This window comes from Urocampus carinirostris, chromosome 5, assembly GCF_059441175.1.
Source record: "Urocampus carinirostris isolate Australia breed hairy pipefish chromosome 5, RoL_Ucar_1.0, whole genome shotgun sequence".
NCBI lineage: Eukaryota > Metazoa > Chordata > Actinopteri > Syngnathiformes > Syngnathidae > Urocampus > Urocampus carinirostris.
In genome coordinates this window covers 40,225,264-40,247,690 of record NC_142353.1, presented here as the reverse complement: position 1 = coordinate 40,247,690, position 22,427 = coordinate 40,225,264, and positions in this window count along the sequence as shown.

Genomic DNA, 22,427 nt, shown 5'->3' with positions numbered 1-22,427 from the left:
ACTCCACACAGTAAGGTTTCATCCTATGAACTGGTAAGTACTGACAAACTACAATTACACGTATGTATAGAACTGTGCCGCAGACGCGTTAACCACTGCCCTGCCTCGCTGCCCATGGATAATCATAAGGATCATTAATTACAACTAATGAATAAATTGAAAGATAATAATGTAAATATTATAATGATAGAAATGGCAAGGCTTGGAAACTCAATTCCGACTATATATAGAGTGACATTTCAATATTGTCATGATTACTAACTCTGATCACCTGGAGCAATCATGTGGGTGCCTTCTGATTGGCTGGCACTTCGCTCTTAAGCACGCTGCGCCCAGACCTCCTCGTCAGAGTGTACTTTAGTAACTCTGTGTGACTCTCCTGATTTCCCGTTCGTCAAAGAGCTCTGCTTACCTGTTTCTGCCAGCCTCCGATCCGACCTGTTTCCGTCCCACGCTTTGGTCTCCTCTCCAGCCCCGGTAAACTCGACCTGCCTGACTTCCGCACTTCGATTGGCCACTTGATCCGAAGTTATCTCTCCGGCTCCGCAGCTGACGTCTGACGGCCATCACGTCTTCCGCAAGCCCTGAACGCTTCCTTAAATAAAGAACTGAAACGAATGCTCTGGGGTTTCCTGGTCTGTTCTGGTCTCCTGATAAATATCCCAACAAAGCTGAGCAGAAAAAATAATAATAGGAAGCCATAAGAGCAGTGATAACATGATTGGTCACACATACAACATTGGAACGGCAAAGAAATAATTATAAAAGTGCAAATAAGTGACAGTGTGTCCCTGATTATTTTGCAAAGACTCTAATTATATGCAATGACTTCTTTGTGTGTGTGTGCATTTGCAATGCGCACAGAATCTACATATTTTACCTAAAGATGGAGGGAGATCATTTTGCTTACCAGAGCTTTTTTTGTTTCAAGACTGGAAAAGCGATGGTGGCTCATTATGATGTTGTTTACGTTTGCTGGAGTAACCCATTAAACCCGTGCAAGAGCCTCCTTTAACTAACAGCATGCTCGTAGTGTGGTCTCAGTCATTGGAGGAGGCTTCTCATTACTTTTACCTGCTGAATAAACATTTCTCCAACTCACTATGCCGCCTGCTATTGTTGAGACTGTGAATGCAGCATTTTCGTATTGTTTGGAGGGTACAGAAAGATATGCTGTGCTTTGCATACACACAGCCACAAGTTTACAAAGGGGCAATCACGGTTGAGAGCTAATTTATTTTCAAAAGAAGAACTGCATAGAGTTGCTCGCCAGTAAAACTTGTGTGGCTGTCGATGGAGAAGTGGGTTCAGTATTGTGTAAAATAGGCTGTTAACTTTTTTCGCTTTTTGGCAAATTCAATCAATTCTCCAAGACTTTTTATTTCCTCCAACAAAAATGGATTCCGGCAACACTGTGCGCCTACTCATTTATACAAAAGCGATACATTTTGTCAGTACCCGAACAGAAACAGGACCCACTTGCGTGAAGTTTACCACAGGTTTTATTGAAGAAAAGAGAAAGGGGTGAGCCCACGATCCGGTGTTCGCTGGAGGCGGGGGCAAATCGCTCTCCTTAACAGATTGTGATACGAATACGGAAGTGGATTTTCCATAGCGGGTGATGGCGGTGTCAGGAACGGAAAACAGGTTGATAGCAGGGACAGGGGAGCAAAAACATGGTCGGGGTCAGAAACGAGTCGTAAGTCGGGACAGGAGAGCAGACGTGGTCGGGATCAAAACAGGTCATAGCCGGAGAAAGACGGGAGCAAATATGGGTCAGGTTGGAGTCAGAGTCGAAAAAGGCTTTTCTTGAAAAACAGAGGTTCACAGACGGACTGACCACAGGGGGCTGAGAGGACTGAGTTCAAATAGTGACAGGGAGCCAATCAGAACCTGCGGCAGTTGGCGCCAAAAGAGCGGGCACAGCTGAGTCACACCAGTAATCATGACACTTTTTGCATTTTGGCCAATTACTTTCAAATGTGGCTCTCAATAAATATATAGAGTGTCTATAGTAATTATATATTGATAATACTGAATCTTTCAGAATAATACAACTTACTCCCTAAATTGATTTTGTCATTGTCGGGTTTAAAAGAGACAAACGGCTGACCAAAGAATTCAGGCAAAGGCAAGAATTAAAGTTTTTCCTACTGCAGTACGTGGCACGTGTGGCTTTCCGGATCTTTCTAACCACTTCCGAGTCAGTAGCGCGCGTTAATTGAAAAGTCACGCATGCGCATTACATACAATGGAAAAATACTGGAATGCGTGGATCTTTGAGTGAGGCTTTATATATATGTGTGTGTGTGTGTGTGTGTGTATGAATACTAGTGTATTAAAATAGAAAAACAGGTTAATTTCATCAGGTTAAACAAGTTAATTTCATAGCAAGTTAATTTGTAACATAGGAGTCTGAGAAATACACAATAACTAAGAGTAGCTTACTTTACAGTCATCAAAGATTTTCTGATATTGTTGTTTTTTTTTTTATTGGTAAATGAAATAAACTGCCCCTTTTATGCTTACTTTCATTTGCATCATCTCAATGATCCTGACTCGCTTGTTCATTTTCCTTGACAATGACAACGCGATACCCTGTGCATTAAAAGCATTGCTTGGACGAGAAACAACATCTCAGAAGGGTTCTACGCAGCTTCATATGTGAAAAACATAGTTTTCAGAATACAATTGTGAATGAGTTGAGCAGCAAAATCCATCTCCTCTTATCAAGTTCAATGGGCAGCAAGTAGCTGAAAATGGCATCCCAGTTTCTGTGGAATGACCAGCCCACCTGGTTGAAAAGATGTTAAAATTATATACCCGGACGCTCCCCTACTTAAGACCATTCGACTTAAGAAAAACGGTAAATACGAACTTTTTTTCCGGGATGTCAAAAAATATCTGGACGTTGCTGTAAGTTGGATTTCGTATGGTGTGCACCTTTTTCCGAGTAAAGTACATTACTCGAGTGCTTCTTTCAGTCGCTACCGGCATGTGGCGCTGTGAGAGGTCACCCAGCATCCAACCGGGAAGAGAAAAAATCAGAGTGACATTTCAATATTGTCATGATTACTAACTCTGATCACCTGGAGCAATCATGTGGGTGCCTTCTGATTGGCTGGCACTTCGCTCTTAAGCACGCTGCGCCCAGACCTCCTCGCCAGAGTGTACTTTAGTAACTCTGTGTGACTCTCCTGATTTCCCGTTCGTCAAAGAGCTCTGCTTACCTGTTTCTGCCAGCCTCCGATCCGACCTGTTTACGTCCCACGCTTCGGTCTCCTCTCCAGCCCTGGTAAACTCCAGCTCCTAGTTCTTGTGTAAACATACTGATGATTTTTTTGACCATGAAGTCAATGGACTGGAACGTATTTGAATTTCTAAAATAATGAATGCTCGTGTTATTATTATGTTGTTACGATGTTGTTACTATGTTACTAGGTGAATGATTAAAAATAGTATTAATTAGACTCAGTAGACCAATAAAAAAATCATTTGACTAGTAAATCCCAATGGCATGCAGGAACAAAGAACCCTAGACCTCCAAAAGTATGGCATCTGTGTACCTTGCTGCCATCTGCGTTTTATTTTTCTGTATTCTTTCATCCATCCATTATCCGAACCGCTTATCCTCAGTAGGGTTGCGGGAGTGCTGGAGCCCATCCCAGCTATCTTTGGGGATTGGGCAGGGGACACCCTAAACTGGTTGCCAGCCAGTCGGAGGGCACACGGAGACAGGACAGTGTTTTTCAAACAGTGCGCCACGGAATACCAGTGATTTGCATTCAGGGGAGGCAGGAGAGGCTGTGCCTCATCTGTTATCAAAGGAATATGAATACAAATCCACTAAATTGTCATATTTTTTTCTCATTTAACGTTGCTGTTTTAGGATTTTTCTCCAAAGATGCTAGGTTTTTGCATTAGATCCATTGATCCATTCATTATCTGAATTGCTTATCCTCAATAGGGTCACGGGGATGCTGGAGCCCCTCTCAGCTGTCTTCGGGCAGTGGGCAGGGGACACCCTGAACTGGTTGCCAGCCAGTCAGAGGGCACGCAGGGACAGACAATTCGCTTGCTCATTCACCCCTTGGGACAATTTGGACTGGCCAATTAACCTGACATATATGTTCTTGGAATGTGGGAGGAAACCAGAGTGCCTGGGGGAACCCCACGCAAGCACAGGGAGAACATGCAATTTCCGCACTGGAGGATTTTAACCTCAGAATTGTCCAGTGGACCCATTAACCATTTAGCCGCCGTGCCGCCCCTGTCTGTATTCTTAAAATTAGAAAACTCCACTAAAATGACCTTCCCTTTTGATGCTGATTTTTCATTTCAAAGAGTTAAATTATGCCTGAAGTTATGAAAAACATAAAATATGCACGGGATCGCAAGGAGAGGACAGGGTTATACCGTATTTAGTATTCAAGCTGCTAGTTCAGTCAAAGGTTGCCAGTTGAGTTGGAGGGACTCTAGTAGACCCAGAGCAGCTTATAAAATGGAGAGTGAGACCAGTCACTGGGCTTAGACCAGCTCAGCGCTGGGCTCATCTCATCAAACGCTTGTCAGAAAAACACCTGCCTCAGAGAAAGCATTCATCTATTTTTTTTTCCATTTTTCCTCTCTATTGATTCAAATAGTTTTGTAATCGGAGGACAGTTTCAACAATACCAAGAACAGGATTGCAAGCAACGGGGGTTATTTTGAGGGACACAGGGATACATGGATAGATAACACCTCTAGCAGAGCTGTGAAGCTCCTCTACAGCCAAGTGCAAACAGCTTGCTCGTGTCACTTTCAATTATGACGCATCCGTTTTCTATTTAACCGTAATTGAGCCAGAGGCGCTCTCTGCGTTTAACACCACTCATGTCCGTGAATGAAATCTCTTATCTCTGTAGGCAAGAGTATTGGCGCTATGGGGTGAAGTGAGGCTGGGATAGGAAATCTGACTGATATGATGGGACATTTGAAAAGAGCACACAGCATGTTTAGCAATCAACAAATTATCCCACAAGTTTACTCGATGCTTGGTTACTGACATCTACTTAATGTCAGAGTGTGTAATGTTGAATATTGAACAATGTCACTCCATATACAGTGCATCCGGAAAGTATTGACAGCGCTTCACTTTTTCCACATTTTGTTATGTTACAGCCTCATTCCAAATTGTATTAATTTAATGTCTTATCTCAAAATTCGACACAAAATACTCCATTATGACAATGTGAAAACGTTTTTTTTTTCTTAACTTTTTTTGAATTTATTAAAAATAGAAAACTAAGAAATCACATTTACATAAATATTCACAGCCTTAGCCATGAAGCTCAAAATTGAGCGTAGGTGCATGTTTTTCCAATGATCATCCTTGAGATCTTTTTACAGCTTAATTGGAGTCCACCTGCAGTAAATTCAGTTGATTGGACATGATTTGGAAAGGCACACACCTGTCTATATAAGGTGTGCATGTCAGAGCACAAACACCAAGCATGAAGTCAAAAGAACTGTCTGTAGACCTGCGAGACAGGATTGTCTTGAGGCACAAATCTGGCGAAGGATACAGAAAAAATTCTGCTTCTTTGAAGGTCCTAATGAGCACAGTGGCCTCCATTATTCGTAAATGGAAGACATTTGGAACCACCAGGACTCTTCCTAGAGCTGGCCGGCCTTCTAAACTGAGCGATCGGGGAAGAAGGGCCTTAGTCAGGGAGGTGACCAAGAACCTGATGGTCGCTCTGTCAGAGTTCCAGCGATTCTCTGTGGAGAGAGGAGAGCCTTCCAGAAGGACAACCATCTCTGCAGCAATCCACCAATCAGGCCTGTATGGTAGAGTGGCCAGACAAAAGCCACTCCTTATTAAAAGGAACATGGAAGCCCGTCTGGAATTTGCCAATAAGCACCTGAATGACTCTCAGACCATGAGAAACAAAATTCTCTGGTCTGATGAGACAAAGATTGAACTCTTTGGTGTGAATGCCAGGCGCCATGTTCGGAGGAAACCAGCCACCGCTCATCACCATCCCTACAGTGACGCATGGTGGTGGCAGCATCATTCTGTGGGGATGTTTTTCAGCAGCCGGAACTGGCAGACTAGTCAGGATAGAAGGAAAAATGAATGCAGCAATATATAGAGATCTCCTGGATGAAAACCTGCTCCAGAGCGCTCTTGACCTCAGGCTGGGGCGAAGGTTCATTTTTCAGCAGGACAACGACCCAAAGCACACAGCCAAGATCTCAAAAGATTGGCTTCAGAACCACTCCGTGAATATCCTGGAGTGGCCCAGCCAGAGTCCAGACTTGAATCCGATCGAACATCTCTGGAGAGATCTGAAGATGGCTGTGCACAAACGTCTCCCATACAACCTGATTGAGCTTGAGACTTATTGCAAAGAAGAATGGGCAAAACTGCCTAAAGATAGGTGTGCTAAACTTGTGGGATTATATTCAAAAAGACTTGAGGCTGTATTTGCTGCCAAAGGTGGATCAACAAAGTATTAAGCAAAGGCTGTGAATACTTATGTCAATGTGATTTCTTAGTTTTGTATTTTTAATAAATTCAAATAAAGTAAAAAAAAAACTTTTTCACATTGTCATAATGGAGTATTTTGTGTAGAATTTTGAGAAAGAGATTAAATTAATACAATTTGGAATGAAGCTGTAACATAACAAAATGTGGAAAAAGTGAAGCGCTGTGAATACTTTCCGGATGCACTGTATATGTATAATTGTACCAGTTTGTCAGTACTTACCATTTAATTATTCAAATAATCACATAAATTGTCTCGTTTATTTATGAATAATTAATGTACGTTTTGATTATCCATATATTTGAATTCTTGGTGTGTTCCAAATGATAATTTAGTTTCCTGGTGTTAGAGATGTAATCGATATTGTCAATGGATGGGTCTGGAGTGGGGACGGATTTTAAAGTTTTCCCCTGGAGTTTTGTCCTTGTATTTTCTTAAATGTGGCTCTTATCTTAGCTGCCACCTCCCTGTTATTTAAACACCCCATGACATGCTCACACCGGTCGTTCTGTACTCGTTCATAGACTTCATTATTTTTTGTGTTATTTGTTTAATTGTAATAACAACCTCAACTGAAATGCTCCGCTCCAGTTCTTTTTTTTACTGGTCTTGTGACCTGGATGTTTATTTGAGCATGGAGAGGAGAGACAAAGCATTACATTTCCTCCGGAATAATCACCATTACAGGTCTTTGAACAGACCTGAAGTGTGTGCATTCAATGAAGACACTATAGAAGCTGGAAAGATAGCACTTTGCAAAATGTCATATGCTTATTCACATATTTTTTACTGTGAGCAAGAAGAAATGTCATAAAAGCTAGCGACTACAAAATACCAAGCTAGATGGTTACACTACGTTCAAACATACGGCAATAAAGGCAAATAAAACTGATGGAAAAAAACAAAACTTTAGGTTCATGGAGCAGCTAACCATTACAATGGTGGCTAGTGGAGAGCCATAGCCTGCCTTCAAGTGGCCAATTTAGTTGGATTCTATAGATCGTCCTTGAGGTAACAAAGCCATTTCTGCGGATATTCAAAGAAGTTGAAGACTGCCAGGGGACGTAATGGTAAGTTACCCTGGCTTTATAAATTTCAGGTATCTTGTTTCCAACCGATCATGATGTTACTCTGATGAGTATATTTTGAAATGGCATCATATATTGAATCCCAAGAGTTTCGATTTCCAGTAATACGTGGCAGGCAGTCCACTGGCGGAACGTAAAGTGGTTCAGGTACCGTATATTGTTAAAACTCTTTTTGTGTATCATCTTTCTTTGTAAACATGTCATGTTTTAATGTGGGCACATGTGGCTTATAGTCAGGTTCGTTTTATGTATGTACATAATGGTTTTTCTTTTAAAATGTACTGGGTGCTAATTATAATCCGTTGCGCCTTATAGTTCAAATATTTAAGTACTTGAAAGATGATTTTTTTTTTTTTTACCATGAAGTCAATGGATAGGAATGTATTTGAATTTCTAAAATAATGAATGCTCATGTTATTACTATGTTGTTACTATGTTGTTACTATGTTAGCAGGTGAATGATTAAAAATAGTATTAAATAGACTCAGTCAACCAATAAAGAATTAATTTTACGAGTAAATCCCAAAAGCCCAGCACTGGTGAGCTACTTTTCAGAAATGGTCCTCGGGCACCTCATCTGTCCTTAGGAGCACCACGTTGGCGACCTCTGGTCTAATGTATTCCCTCATACTATTGTTATTGATCAAGAAGTTATAGCCAACTGAATCTCAAACAGTTTAATGAAACACAATTTCCTTCTCTGCACTACTCTCCGGTCTCCCGAAGTCCAGAATCAAGAGTCTTCAGCTGGTACAAAATGCTGCAGCTAGACTATTAACTAGGACAAAAAAGTCCGATCACGTCTCGCCGATTTTGGCTAACCTGCATTGGCTCCCTGTTAGCCTAAGATGTGATTTCAAGGTTCTCTTAGTATTATACAAAATCATACATGGACTTGCTCCCTTATATCTTTCAGATCTGATTTCCCCCTATGTTCTGGTCCGAAGCCTTCGTTCTGAGAGCGCCGGTCTTCTGGTGATCCCAAGAGCCAAGAAGTGTTCCGCTGGTTCGAGAGCGTTCTCCATCCGGGCACCGGTGCCGTGGAATGCTCTTCCCCCTGAGATCCGATCTGCAACCTCAGTGGAAATGTTTAAATCTAAGCTTAAAACACACTTCTACTCTATAGCATATGAATAACCTATACTTTTCTTGGACAATATCTTTGTATTATTTGTGATTGCAATGTCCTTTGCTGTCTGGTAATCCTGAAAGGGGGATGCCACATGTGCGGTCCCTTCTCAAGGTTTCTTCATTTTCCTCATGTTGAGGTTTTTGAGTTTTTCCTTGCCCTCATGTTGGTTCCAAAACAGGGGATGGTGTAATAATAGTGTGAAAAAAATGTTTGTGTAATAACCTGTGAATCCCTTTGAGACTCTTTGTGATTAAGGGCTATACAAATAAAAATGACTTGACTTGACTTCTCTCCAACGAAAACAAGCACGGTTGGTGTATTCAGAAGCCTTATTCAATTCATTATTAGAAGCATGGGTGATGCAAAAAAAAACTGCTGGGGAAACAAAGAAAACTGACAAAGTCTTTATTCAGACATGTTTTTCCAGATTGATTATCAGAAGTCAAAAACCGAAACCAGGCATAAAGTTTGATTAAAATAGCCAAGGCACATCGTCTAATGACTCTAATGACCCCTTCTCTCATGCTCTAACACTTAAGATGAAAAGCAGAGATCCAAATAATTTTAACGCAAGCTGACTTATTCACATTTAGACTGATTTCAGTCCATAATATCTCATCTCAGATGTTCACTGGGGTCATTAATACATGAAAGAAAAGGCCTAAGTCCATAAATCTACTATGAAATTTTAAACAGTCTTGCATAGCTCGCCTTTCATCTGTTTTAAAAGAACTATCCTTTTTGGCTAATGAAAACATGGCTGCTTCTGTGCATGAGTGAAATGACCAAAACTGGCTGAAGACCACCCTCCTAGTTGATGAAACTCGTGGCCATCATGTACTAGACTTTAAAGTGCTTATCCACTGACACACTTTTAATTGAAATCATTTGCTCAATATTCTTCCCTTTAAGCAAAAATGTTTTAGAAACAAGAAGCTTCAAAAGGATTACCCTGCACACCGAAAGACATGGAATTTGGCCAAGTTTTGTGGGCAGAATATTCCTTTAAAGTCTAAACTTGAGATTAAACCTGCACCACACACAGGAAAACTGTCAATGTTTAAGCATGTGATACAATTGTTAGAGATAAACATCAACTCACAATGGTCCCTCAAAGTGATAGGAGGTATAAACAATGGAAAGGAAAGTTCATATGAATTATACAGCTTTTTTTCCTCTTCGCAACATTGCTAAAAATCGCCCTACACTGTCTCAGTCGGATACAGAGATTATAATTCATGCGTTTGTTACCTCCAGTCTCGATTACTGTAATGCACTACTCTCCGGTCTCCCGAAGTCCAAAATCAAGAGCCTTTAGCTGGTACAAAATGCTGCAGCGGGGCTTTTCACTAAGACAAGAAAGTTTGATCACAATACCCTGATTTTAGCTAACCTGCATTGGCTCCCTGTTAGCTTAAGATGTGATTTTAAGGTTCTGTTGGTAGTATACAAAATCAGGCATGGACCTGCTCCCTCATAGCTTTCAGATTTAATCTTGCCCTATGTTCCGGTCCGGATTCTTTGCTCTGAAAATGCTGGTCTACCACTGATCCCAAGAGCGAAGAAGAGATCCGCAGGTCTAAGAGCGTTCTCCATTTGGACCCCAGTGCTTAGGAATGCTCTTCCCCCTGCGATTCGATCTGCAACCTCGGTGGAACTGTTTAAATCTGGGTTTAAAACACACTTCTATTCTATAGTTTATGAATGACCAATATTTCATGTTTACAATATCTGTGTATTATTTGTTATTGCTACATCTATTGCAGCCTGGTCCTCCTGGAAGAGGGATTACCTCATGTATGGTCTCTTCTCAAAGTTTCTTCATTTTCCTCATTTTGAGGTTTTGGAGTTTTTCCTTGCCCTCATGTCGGTTTTAGATCAGGGGATGGTGTAATAATAGTCTGTGGTTTGCAATGATCTGTGCAGCGCTTTGAGACTCTTTGTGATTAAGGGCTATACAATAAACATGACTTGACTTGACCTATATTAAGTTTTAAACGCCTGTACATGATCTTTGAAACAGTTAAGATCGAGAACAGTATTGTGCACTGATTGATACTCGGTAGTGTATGGCAAATAAGCGCAGCTCAGCGACTACCCCATTCTTCTTCTTTTTGTCCTTTTTCATGTTGGCTGCAGACCGAAAATACATTCCCCTTTTTCTTTTCAAAGACTTCCATTCTCTTCGTTTCCACTGGACCATTGGGCTGCGTACACTCAGTTCGTCAGGACCACCTTTTCTCCTTTTGTTTTTCCGTTACCACAGGCAGAACTGAACATATGCATTCCACCCCAGTTCAAAGTATTTAGGCCTTTCGGATGGGTGAAATGACTGGGCCCCATAAGGGACAGTTCCTGGATGTATCTAGGTCACATCACAGAGATCACAAATCTTCAGCAGAATACAATAAAGTATGATAACATGAAGTTTGTGGTTGTAATTGAAACATTCAGGACTATGTATGAATCATGATTAGTAATGCTCCATGATTATAACATGTGTCCAGTTGGGATATTCATACATACAAGCTATTCCGTTCTGTCCCTTTCACCTTTAAAACAATGAATGTGAATCATCTAGATGCCAGACATTCTTGGTAACTTTAGTGGAATAGCCTGTACGAATTAATAGTCGGGAGTCAGTCAGTCATTGGCTGATTCCCCTTCCCTTCCCACGCCCAAGACACATGCCATTAGGACACCATACTCCCATCCCCACACATATACAGAGTTTTTCTGTCTTCCCTTTTTTTCCCCGATAACGATTGAATTCATCACACGACAAATGTGCACTAATGCAATGTTTGTCTTTCTTTGGATTGTGTTGAATAAATCCGAGTTGGTGTTGGATTAAACAGCGTGTGTCTTACGTTTTATTTCTTTCGGATTTAAGTTCTTATCCAAATTCCTGAACTGTAATTAAAATTATTATAAGTTAGGTTAATGTCGTGGGTTTGTCTTCAGATTATTCGACTGATCAAACTAAACTCTATGGCAGGGTTCAGGAACCTTTTTGACCCAAAGAGCCATGAACGCAAAAAATGTTTTAAAAAGAAATTGAGAGAGCCACATCATACATTTTCAGACAAAATTGAAAAAACTGCCAGACACGCTCTCTAGACAAAAGCTAATTCTTCAGCACATTTTATTTCACTGTGTGTCATTTGATGATTTAATCAAATGTATGAAATGATAATAATGTCAAATCCTGTGTCCCTGATCAATGTAAATATGCTTTTTACAATTTGTCTTCCACCTTAAGTTAAGAGTGTTGAGGCAATTTGTTTCCATGAAAATTGTCCTTAACACTTTCAAAACAATGTGCATGCAAAGTTCTTTTGTAAAAATGTCACAAAATACTGCAAACGATAAGCATATCGTCATATTCGCTTTTGGTGTAGACTGCACTGAACGAGAGAGAGAGAGGGAGAAAGAAGTGCCTTGCGCTGTGTGCAGGGATCCGCCCACCTGTACTGCTCACCCTATCAGAGTCGTTTGCCAGCGTTTTTAATTATCAGTTTAAATGGTTTCTTCTCGAACTTCTGCATTAAGTTGCTTCGGCTTTATATGGACCAAAATCGGGATGAAATCACTTAACTTTGGAACGCCACAGAGAGATGTGCAATAGTTACATTTTATTTCGTAGCCATAAGTACTCATTAAAAGAGCCATATATGGCTCCCGAGCCATAGGTTCCCTACGCATGCTCTATGGTGACTCGCTGGCGCCCTTTATTGGCAACTTGGTAAGTGCTTCAAATAAATAATAGTATTTTTCTAAAAGCTGAAGAAATAGAAATTAAAGCAAACTCCTTAAAATCTCCTTATAAAGGTATAATTTATTTAAAAATATTCTAATATGGTATACAATGTATCCAATCTGTTTTGCTTTGTTTTCAGTTAGAAGTTGTTTTCTTTTTCCAAAGCCTGTTACGTTGTTTTTTCACAATGGGATCAGTTGTAGTACAAAATTACTCAAACGTTATGCCATCATACAGTTTTACAAAACGATGATAACTACAATATTTTACTTCACGAACTCGAAAGAGCTAGCTAAATTCATTCCAAATGTCAATCCTCTATAATCAGAATTTGACAGTTAGTGCCAAACTCAATCTAACTGACATTCGCCTCAGTGTACTGTCTAAAAACTATGCAATAGAAAAATGATAACTAACAAAATAAGAGTTATCATTTGACATAACTTGCCTTAAGGGTAAACATAGTTTTCTAGTCATTAATTGATGATGACAGAAATGTGAGTTGGAAAACCGTGCACTTTGAGCACAGTATCTTCATGGGTGCTATCTAAAGTTGAAAGCTATGTGTTGAGGGTTAAAGGTGGAAAAAGCATTCTAACTAAAACCAGAAAGCTGCCAAATAATTGTTGCAGGTCAAGTATTCCATCCAGAGTGTGGGCTTAGTGCACAGAGTCAAGGTCTACTCTGTGAATCTCCTCATCATGGCCTGAGGCCTTGGCAGCCCTGGTGGTGGCTGGTGCAACTAACCCTTGCTAATCTTTGCTGCGGAATAGAAGGACCTCTACATTGCAGAGTTTGCTCCTGTCTCTCTGTGTTGACGACATGCCCATCATCAACCTTTCCGCTCTTCTCCCTGCATAACTCCCATCGCATCTCTGTTAAAATAATGCAAATGCCAAGGTCAGCAAAGACGTACAAGGCTCTTGGAAGCCAACGACTCCTGAGGAGCTGCTTTTGATTTTCAGCTCCATTGAGCTGCACTTATTCAATATTTACTCTCTAAGACATCCACATTAAATTTATATCACTATACTTCTGAAGAGAAACCCAACTTTTTAAAAAAGGGTTTTACACCTCACCACACAATGCACACACAATCGTCAACTCTACTGAGGCTTCGACAGTCTCTACCCACTGAAGGCTGTCTCAGTCTCAAACTCATTTTTACCCTCCAATGAGAAAGCCAGTAGGAATATCTATTGTTGCTTAGCCAATATGCTTGACTCCTTACTAATTGTTCTAATCATACGGCATGACATGGGATAATGCTTGAGTATTACCAAACCTCTACATTTAAGATTTCCCTTACAGTAGAATGGTCACATTTCCAATATCTTTTCTGATTAAAAGGTTAAACGAGGAGCCATAAAGTACCGAAAGGGTCTACAGAAACTGTGGTATGCTAACTTCATGTGAATTATTTGGTTTTTAAGGAACATAAATAGATAGATAGATAGATAGATAGATACTTTATTCATCCCCGAAATTATATAGGATTATTGATATATATTGTTTGTCAAACGTCCGCTATCTATTGGTAGTCAATTCATGATTCATTTCAGGGCCAATAGGTCGAGACACTTGCTCTCAGTCAAGGAAGTGAGTCAAGATCCTAGCCAAAAGGCCAAGAATCTATCAGTGCCATTGCATTATTCCCAGTGGTACTGCAATACCGAGCCTAAACATGGAGTGAACAGAGCAAGTTACTTATCATTTGATGCAGACCTGCAGAGTCGGGGTACCCGTTGAAAGTAATCCAAGAAAAAAAAGTGTATATTTCCAAAAGTAAGGGTGGGAAAAAAATATATCCACTATTGTCTCCTGCGTTCACAAACACTCACCTTTACCCGTCCCCAGTTCCCATCAACCCGCGTTTGCTCCACCCCTTCTTTCTTATTCGCTCGTGAAAATCAGCATAAGTGTCTCAAATAAATACAAATAAATACATTACAAAAATATACAGTTGCAAATACATATTATACATGGTTACACATATTTACAAAGAAAGACAGTACACCGAGAGAGTTTTCAAAGCTTTAATAATAATTATATAACTTTCATCCCAAACCGTGCCTTTGAAAGGTACCAACACGCTACTATGAACACGTACGCAACGCAACAAATGTATCTGTTAAAAAAGCATACCGTAATTGTTAAATTCACGGTATACCGTCCTCATCGTCCCCCCTATAACTGTCGCTATAAAAAGCGTCTCCTCGCCATCTGAAAGAGTCGTTGTCATATAGACAGTTTTTGCATAATCTAAGGAGGTGAAGTCCTCCTCGTCATTAGCGGCCGTCAGAAAAATTACATAAATTGGCCGCTTCACCGGATAAGCCGCAGGGCTGAATATTTGGGAGAAAAATTAGCGGTTTATAGTTCGGAATTTACGGTAAGTTATATGTGGTCATGTGGTACCCGGAAGTTTTATTTTGCAGTCTACCATTAAGTTTGGTTTTGATAGTCAACAAGACAGTAATGGACCACTATCCAGCCTCATCTCCGATTAGCTTTTTTACACCATTGGCATGGGACAGGAATACATAGACAGTTTCTAGTATAAAAAAACCTCACTTCCATCACGGCAAACTGCAATACATAGAGGCCAAGCCTGGGGGCGACAAGTATTCTCAAACCTGCTCTTCTCCTCTTACCCTAGACTACATTAGAATGGAAAGAAATTCAACCCTTCTCAAGAGGCTTGATACCAAAGCCCAAGCGGCATGCAGAGGCGAGCTTGACCTTCCTTCTCTGCCCGAGAGGTGACATTCCCTTATACTTTGGGATTGGACCGCGTAAGTGTTTTGGCTGCACGTACATTTTTTTTTGTTGATATGATGGAAAAGATGCCGCCTAGGTTATCGGGGCACCACTTCCTATGGTGTTTCTTTGTCAAGTACAGGCTATTGGTGCCCATCCCTTCCAAGGCCAATTTTTATGGGTAGCTTTTGCTCCTCCACGTGAAACAGATAATACTAGTTTCAATGAACACCAGTCGCAGGAGAAGCTTCCTGATCTGAATCTGGTTGTCGTTGTCCCTTTAGATATGAGCAGATGATCCCAAATCAAAGGTAAGAAACAACACTGACATAAATCTTGCCTTATAATAGCTGCTTTCCCCATTGTGATTGTTGGGTTTTAAAGAGCAGTCATTGAAATGATTATCTGAAACAATGACTTATTGACACCTCTCGTTGTGAGAATGAACTGAACTGAAGTAGTTTGAAAAAGTATGTGAACCTTTTTGAATATCTCACCTTTCCGCATAAAATAACCAGAGTTGGGTAGGGTTACTTTGACTGGACTACTTTCAATTACTTTTGGATTACTCCAATACCAAATATGCTAATTGTCAGGGGGAGACCGGACCAGAACGGAGGCAGGAGGCAGGAAGGGAGAACTCATTTGCGTTGACGATCAAAACTTTTATTTAGCAAAATAAAAGTCGTCCAAAACTCAGGGACAAAACAGAACAAAAACAGGCTTTTACTCAAAACGTGAACACACAAGTTTCCTCCGAATCAAACAAAACAGGACAGAGCAAAACAGAACGGAAAATGCAGACAGAAAATGCAATGAACCAGCCCCCGCAATACCCACAACCCACCCTTAAGTAGCACACACGCAAATTAGCTGATCTACTGCAGCCGTGCCCAGGGGGCGGGGCCAGCCGGTCGCCACGGCGACCATGCTGGACACGACACTAATAAAAGACAAAATAAACTAAATATGAATAAAATTACCACATTTTGTGCAGGCTTGGGGAGTAACGGAACACATGGGATGGCAAAAATTATGTTGGCAAGCTGTTTGGATTTATTTTCATTTTTTTTCTGTCGCATTTTATGTTAATTTTGCCGGAGATCATAGAGATCAAAGCCAGGAGAGAAAGCTTACCACGTGTTGTGAGTCATAATTTTATTCATATTTAGTTTCTTGTGTCTTTTATTAGCATATTTGGTATTGGAGTAATCCAAAAGTAATTGAAAGTAATCCATTTAAAGTAACCCTACCCAACCCTGAAAATAACCATCACATGTGATGTGAAGTTAGCTTAAATTACAGAGTTGAAAAAAACAATATCTGCTGGACCTAAAACCACCCCAAAATGTATAGGCTTTCATATTTTAATGAGGATAGATCCAAACAATGACTGAAGGGCAACGGAGGGATTCAAGTCAAGTCATGTTTATGTGTACAGACCTTGATCACAAGTCTCAAAGGGCTGCACAGACCACAGACTATCGCAAACTACAGACTATTATTACACCATCCCCTGATTTAAAACCTACATGAGGGCAGGGAAAACTTAAAAACCTCAACATGAGGAAAATGAAGAAACCCTGAGAAGGTAATCCCCCTTCCGGGATGACCACGCTGCACTGGATGTTGCAATAACAAGCATCCATCCATTATCTGCAACGCTTATCCTCGGCAGGGTTGCGGGGGCAATAACAAACAATAAATTTGAAAATAAAATATAAAATGATTAAAGTATAATGTAGAATGAAAAATAAAATAAAATGAGGACCAGGTTGCAACAGTTGTAGCATTAACAAAAGAAGAAACTGAATCCTCTGCCTAAGAAGATTTAAATAGCACTTGAAACATTATTTTCCAATCAATTTGTTGTGTATGCGTCCAATCACTGAATGTGCACCATGGTTATTTCAAAGGAGCTGTCCGAAGTCCTGTGATCAAAAAGTGTTTCACTGTACAAAGCTAGAAATTAATACTAAACCATTTCAAAAAATCTGGATGTGTCACGGTTGCCATGGCGCCCAATTGGCCCCGCCCGTGTGGCGCCAGCTGCGGCTCATTGACAGATTGGCTTTCCGTCTTCTTAAGCTCTTTGCTCTCATTTTTCCTTTGCCAAACCGTCAACGAACTTCTACCCCGCAAGACATGGGTTTTGACTCGGTCCTGTTCCTGTTGGTGTTTCCTGTCCGATATTGTTCTTGTTTATTTTGTCCTGTTTAATTTCGGTTTCCAGTTTTGTTTCCGTCTATTTTTGTCCTGTTTATTAATTTCTCCAGTTTTCGTTCCCGTCTAGTTTGTCCTGTTATTTTCGATACCCGGTTTCATTATCTATCCTGTCTGCCCCGTCCTGTCCGGTATCGACCTCATCTGTCTGATATCAACTCGGGCAATTAGTATCGATCTCGTCGGCCTCTGGTTTCCTATCATTTCACACCAGACTGCTGCCTAACGTGCATGACTCCCCATTTCCTGTTAAATAAAAGGCTTGGGTGAGAACGTCACGCATTTGGGTCCTGTTCCTGTTGGTGTTTCCTGTCCGACATTGTTCTCATTTATTTTGTCCTGTTTAATTTTGGTTTCCTGTACGATGTTGTTTCCGTCTATATTTGTCCTGTTTATTATTTTCTCCCATTTCCGTTCCTGTCTACAGGGAGTGCAGAATTATTAGGCAAATGAGTATTTTGACCACATCATCCTCTTTATGCATGTTGTCCTACTCCAAGCTGTATAGGCTCGAAAGCCTACTACCAATTAAGCATATCAGGTGATGTGCATCTCTGTAATGAGAAGGGGTGTGGTCTAATGACATCAACACCCTATATCAGGTGTGCATAATTATTAGGCAACTTCCTTTCCTTTGGCAAAATGGGTCAGAAGAGGGACTTGACAGGCTCTGAAAAGTCAAAAATAGTGAGATATCTTGCAGAGGGATGCAACACTCTTAAAATTGCCAAGCTTCTGAAGCGTGATCATCGAACAATCAAGCGTTACATTTAAAATAGTCAACAGGGTCGCAAGAAGCGTGTAGAAAAACCAAGGCGCAAAATAACTGCCCGTGAACTGAGAAAAGTCAAGCGTACAACTGCCAAGATGCCACTTGCCACCAGTTTTGCCATATTTCAGAGCTGCAACATCACTGGAGTGCCCAAAAGCACAAGGTGTGCAATACTCAGAGACATGGCCAAGGTAAGAAAGGCTGAAAAACGACCACCACTGAACAAGACACACAAGCTGAAACGTCAAGACTGGGCCAAGAAAAATCTCAAGACGGATTTTTCTAAGGTTTTATGGACTGATGAAATGAGAGTGAGTCTTGATGGGCCAGATGGATGGGCCCGTGGCTGGATCGGTAAAGGGCAGAGAGCTCCAGTCCGCCTCAGACGCCAGCAAGGTGGAGGTGGGGTACTGGTATGGGCTGGTATCATCAAAGATGAGCTTGTGGGGCCTTTTCCGGTTGAGGATGGACTCAAGCTCAACTCCCAGTCCTACTGCCAGTTTCTGGAAGACACCTTCTTCAAGCAGTGGTACAGGAAGAAGTCCGCATCCTTCAAGAAAAACATGATTTTCATGCAGGACAACGCTCCATCACACGCATCCAAGTACTCCACAGCGTGGCTGGCAAGAAAGGGTCTAAAAGAAGAAAAACTAATGACATGGCCTCCTTGTTCACCTGATCTGAACCCCATAGAGAACCTGTGGTCCCTCATCAAATGTGAGATTTACAAGGAGGGAAAACAGTACACCTCTCTGAACAGTGTCTGGGAGGCTGTGGTTGCTGCTGTACGCAATGTTGATCGTGAACAGATCAAAGCACTGACAGAATCCATGGATGGCAGGCTTTTGAGTGTCCTTGCAAAGAAAGGTGGCTATATTGGTCACTGATTTGCTTTTGTTTTGTTTTTGAATGTCAGAAATGTATATTTGTGAATGTTGAGCTGTTATATTGGTTTCCCTGATGAAAATAAATAATTGAAATGGGTATACATTTGTTTTTTGTTAAGTTGCCTAATAATTATGCACAGTAATAGTCACCTGCACACACAGATATCCTCCTAAAATAGCTAAAACTAAAAAAGCCCCACTCCAACTTCCAAAATATTCAGCTTTGATATTAATGAGACTTTTGGGTTCATTAAGAACATGGTTGTTGTTCAATAATAAAATTCATCCTCAAAAATACAACTTGCCTAATAATTCTGCACTCCCTGTAGTTTTCCTGTTATTTTCAATATGCTGTTTCATCATCGATCCTGTCTGTTCCGTCCTGTCCGGTATCGACCCCATCTGTCCGATATCAACTCGGGCAATTAGTATCGATCTCGTCGGCCTCTGGTTTCCTATCATTTCACACCAGACTGCTGCCTAACGTGCATGACTCCCCATTTCCTGTTAAATAAAAGGCTTGTGTGAGAACGTCACGAATTTGGGTCCTGATCCTGTTCCGGTTATTGACAGGATGTTCATCAATTTACAATCAGAGAACTTGTCTCTAAATGGAGAGCACAGCACTGTTGTTTCTCTCCCGAGAAGTGGTAGATACCCTTTAGCAAATCATGAACAATGAATTAAATCGTAATCCGAAACACTGCTGTAAAGTGAAGAAGAAACAGGACAATCCAATATGCACATTTAATTTCAAATGTTGTTCCTTCATCTCCAAACAGCAATTTCATGCATAGGCCATGTTTGCTCATCATTCGAGAATATGCATTTGCAGCCTCCGGCTACACTGAGAAATATAGGGCTGCCTCTATGAGAGTAATTCATCACATTTTAACAAACACAGTCTTCCTTTGCGGCTTAGTCTTTCCGAAAAGACTTATGCCTGAGAAATTAGGAATGTACGGACTGCTGTGGAGGCAGGTCCACAGGGAGTCATTTGTGTGCGATCCGTAACCGCGCAGTGGAGGTGGCAAAATAAAATATGGCATTTTTTAAGGGTTTCAAAGAGGCTTTTCTGTCGGCCATAAATTGAGAATAAACACAGGTACTGTATATGGGGCACCATAAATGCCTTCATAATTCATATCCTTTGAGAGGAGCTCAGGTAGATTAAACTGTTTTTTTTTGTTTTTTTTTCCGAAACCGTGTTTTCATTTGAGTAATACTCGCTTCGTTTGGTTTGAGAGAAGTTCTTAGTGACAATAATGACAATTCTAATTCTCAGATACCACAGTGGCCAAAATTTAACACATTGGATTAATGAATTACACATTCTACGTATTGCTTTCAATGTACAGTGTACCCTCCTTTATCGTGGGGATTGGGTTCCAAAAATAATCAGAGATAGGCAAAAGACGAAACCTGTCAAGAAGAAACCTTTATTTTGTTACAGTTGTTTTACTATTGGTGTCATGGTTGCCATGGCGTCCAATTGGCCCCGCCCGAGTGGCGCCAGCTGCGGCTGATTAACAGATTGTCTTTCTGTCTATTTAAACTCAGTGCTGTCACTCTTTCTTTGCCAGTCCGTCAACGAACCTCTGCCCCGCAAGACGTGGGTTTTGACTCTGTCCCTTTCCTGTTGGTAACTCCTGTCCGGTAGATTCCCGTTTAGTTTATCCTCTTCAATATCGGTTTCTTGTTTCGTTCCTTTCTAGTTTGTCCTGTTTAATTCCGATATCGTGTTTTAATATCAATCATGTTCGTCCCGTTGTTTAATATTGGTTTCCAGTTTTGTTCCCGTCTAGTTAGTCCTGTTTATTTTCGATACCCTGTTTTGATATCAATCCTGTCTGTCCCGTTGTTTAATATCAGTTTCCAGTTTCGTTCCCATCTAGTTTTTCCTGTTTAATTTCGATATCCTGTTTTGATATCAGTCCTGTCTGTCCCGTCCTGTCTGGTATCGACCCCATCTGTCTGACATCTGTTCGGGCCATTGGTATCAATCTCGTCGGCCTCTGGCTTCCCATCATTCCACACCAGACTGCTGCCTAACATACATATCTCCCAATTTCCCGTAAAATAAAAGGCTTGTATGAGAAACGTCACGCATTTGGGTCCTGATCCTGTTCCAGTCCTTGACAATTGGATATTTTATTATACGCAGAAATCATACAACAAACCCTTTTATCACAAACTCAAGTATTTGTATGACAAATAAAAGCACTCTGTACTGTACCTGTAAACATGTATTATTTTCTTTTTACCAACCAAACTCTTATAGAAATTGTTTAGCCAATCAGAATGCCGAACACAATGTATGATTAATATCTGTGAAGTAGCAAGAAAGGTGAACTGTGTTATAGTGAGCCGTACTGTACATCCATCCATTGTCTGCACCGCTTATCCTCAGTAGGGTCACGGGGGTGCTGGAGCCCATCCCAGCAATCATCGGGCAGTGGGCAGGGGACACCCTGAACTGGTTGCCAGCCAGTCGCAGGGCACACAGGGACAGACAATTCACTCGCTCATTCACACCTAGGGACAATTTGGACCGGCCAATCAACCTGACATGCAGGTTTTTGGAATGTGGGAGGCAATCGGAGCCCAGAAGGAAACCCGAGCAAACACGCGGAGAACATGCAAACTCCACACAGGAAGGTTTTATCCCATGACCTCAGAACTGTGCAGCACACGCGCTAACCACTGCGCTGGCATGCTACCCATTACTCTACATCAAATTTGATAATCGTTCTTATTTCAGGCATTTGTTTTTCCTTTCTTTTTACCAGAGAAAGAGATTCACCCAAATATTCTAAAATACCTAGGAAATTATAATTATGGAACAATTTTAGTTTAATAATAGTTAAAACAATTGTCGGACTGCATTTAAACCAATTGAATCTGGAAGAATAGAAGCCAGTTCCAGGTTTATCAATGTTTTCTTCTTTTCTAAAAAAGCAAATAAACACGTTTAGAGCAAACAGAATCTAAATTTATAAATACAACTGACATTCTCCGCAGAGCAATGCACTTTCTATTAAAGCTAGCACAACATTCAAATGAGTCATAATGTGAATCTTTTACAGTGCATGAGGCACCGAATCCCAAATGAATTCCTAATTCTTTTGATGTCACAGATCCAAAAAAGGACAGAGATTTTCTTGTGTTTTTTTCATACCTGTGGGTATTTCAGTGCCATGTGGACCAGAGATGTGTGATGTGTGGATAAGGGAACAGAAGGCAGCAGGGAAGTGATGAACAGTGAAGAGGCGGTG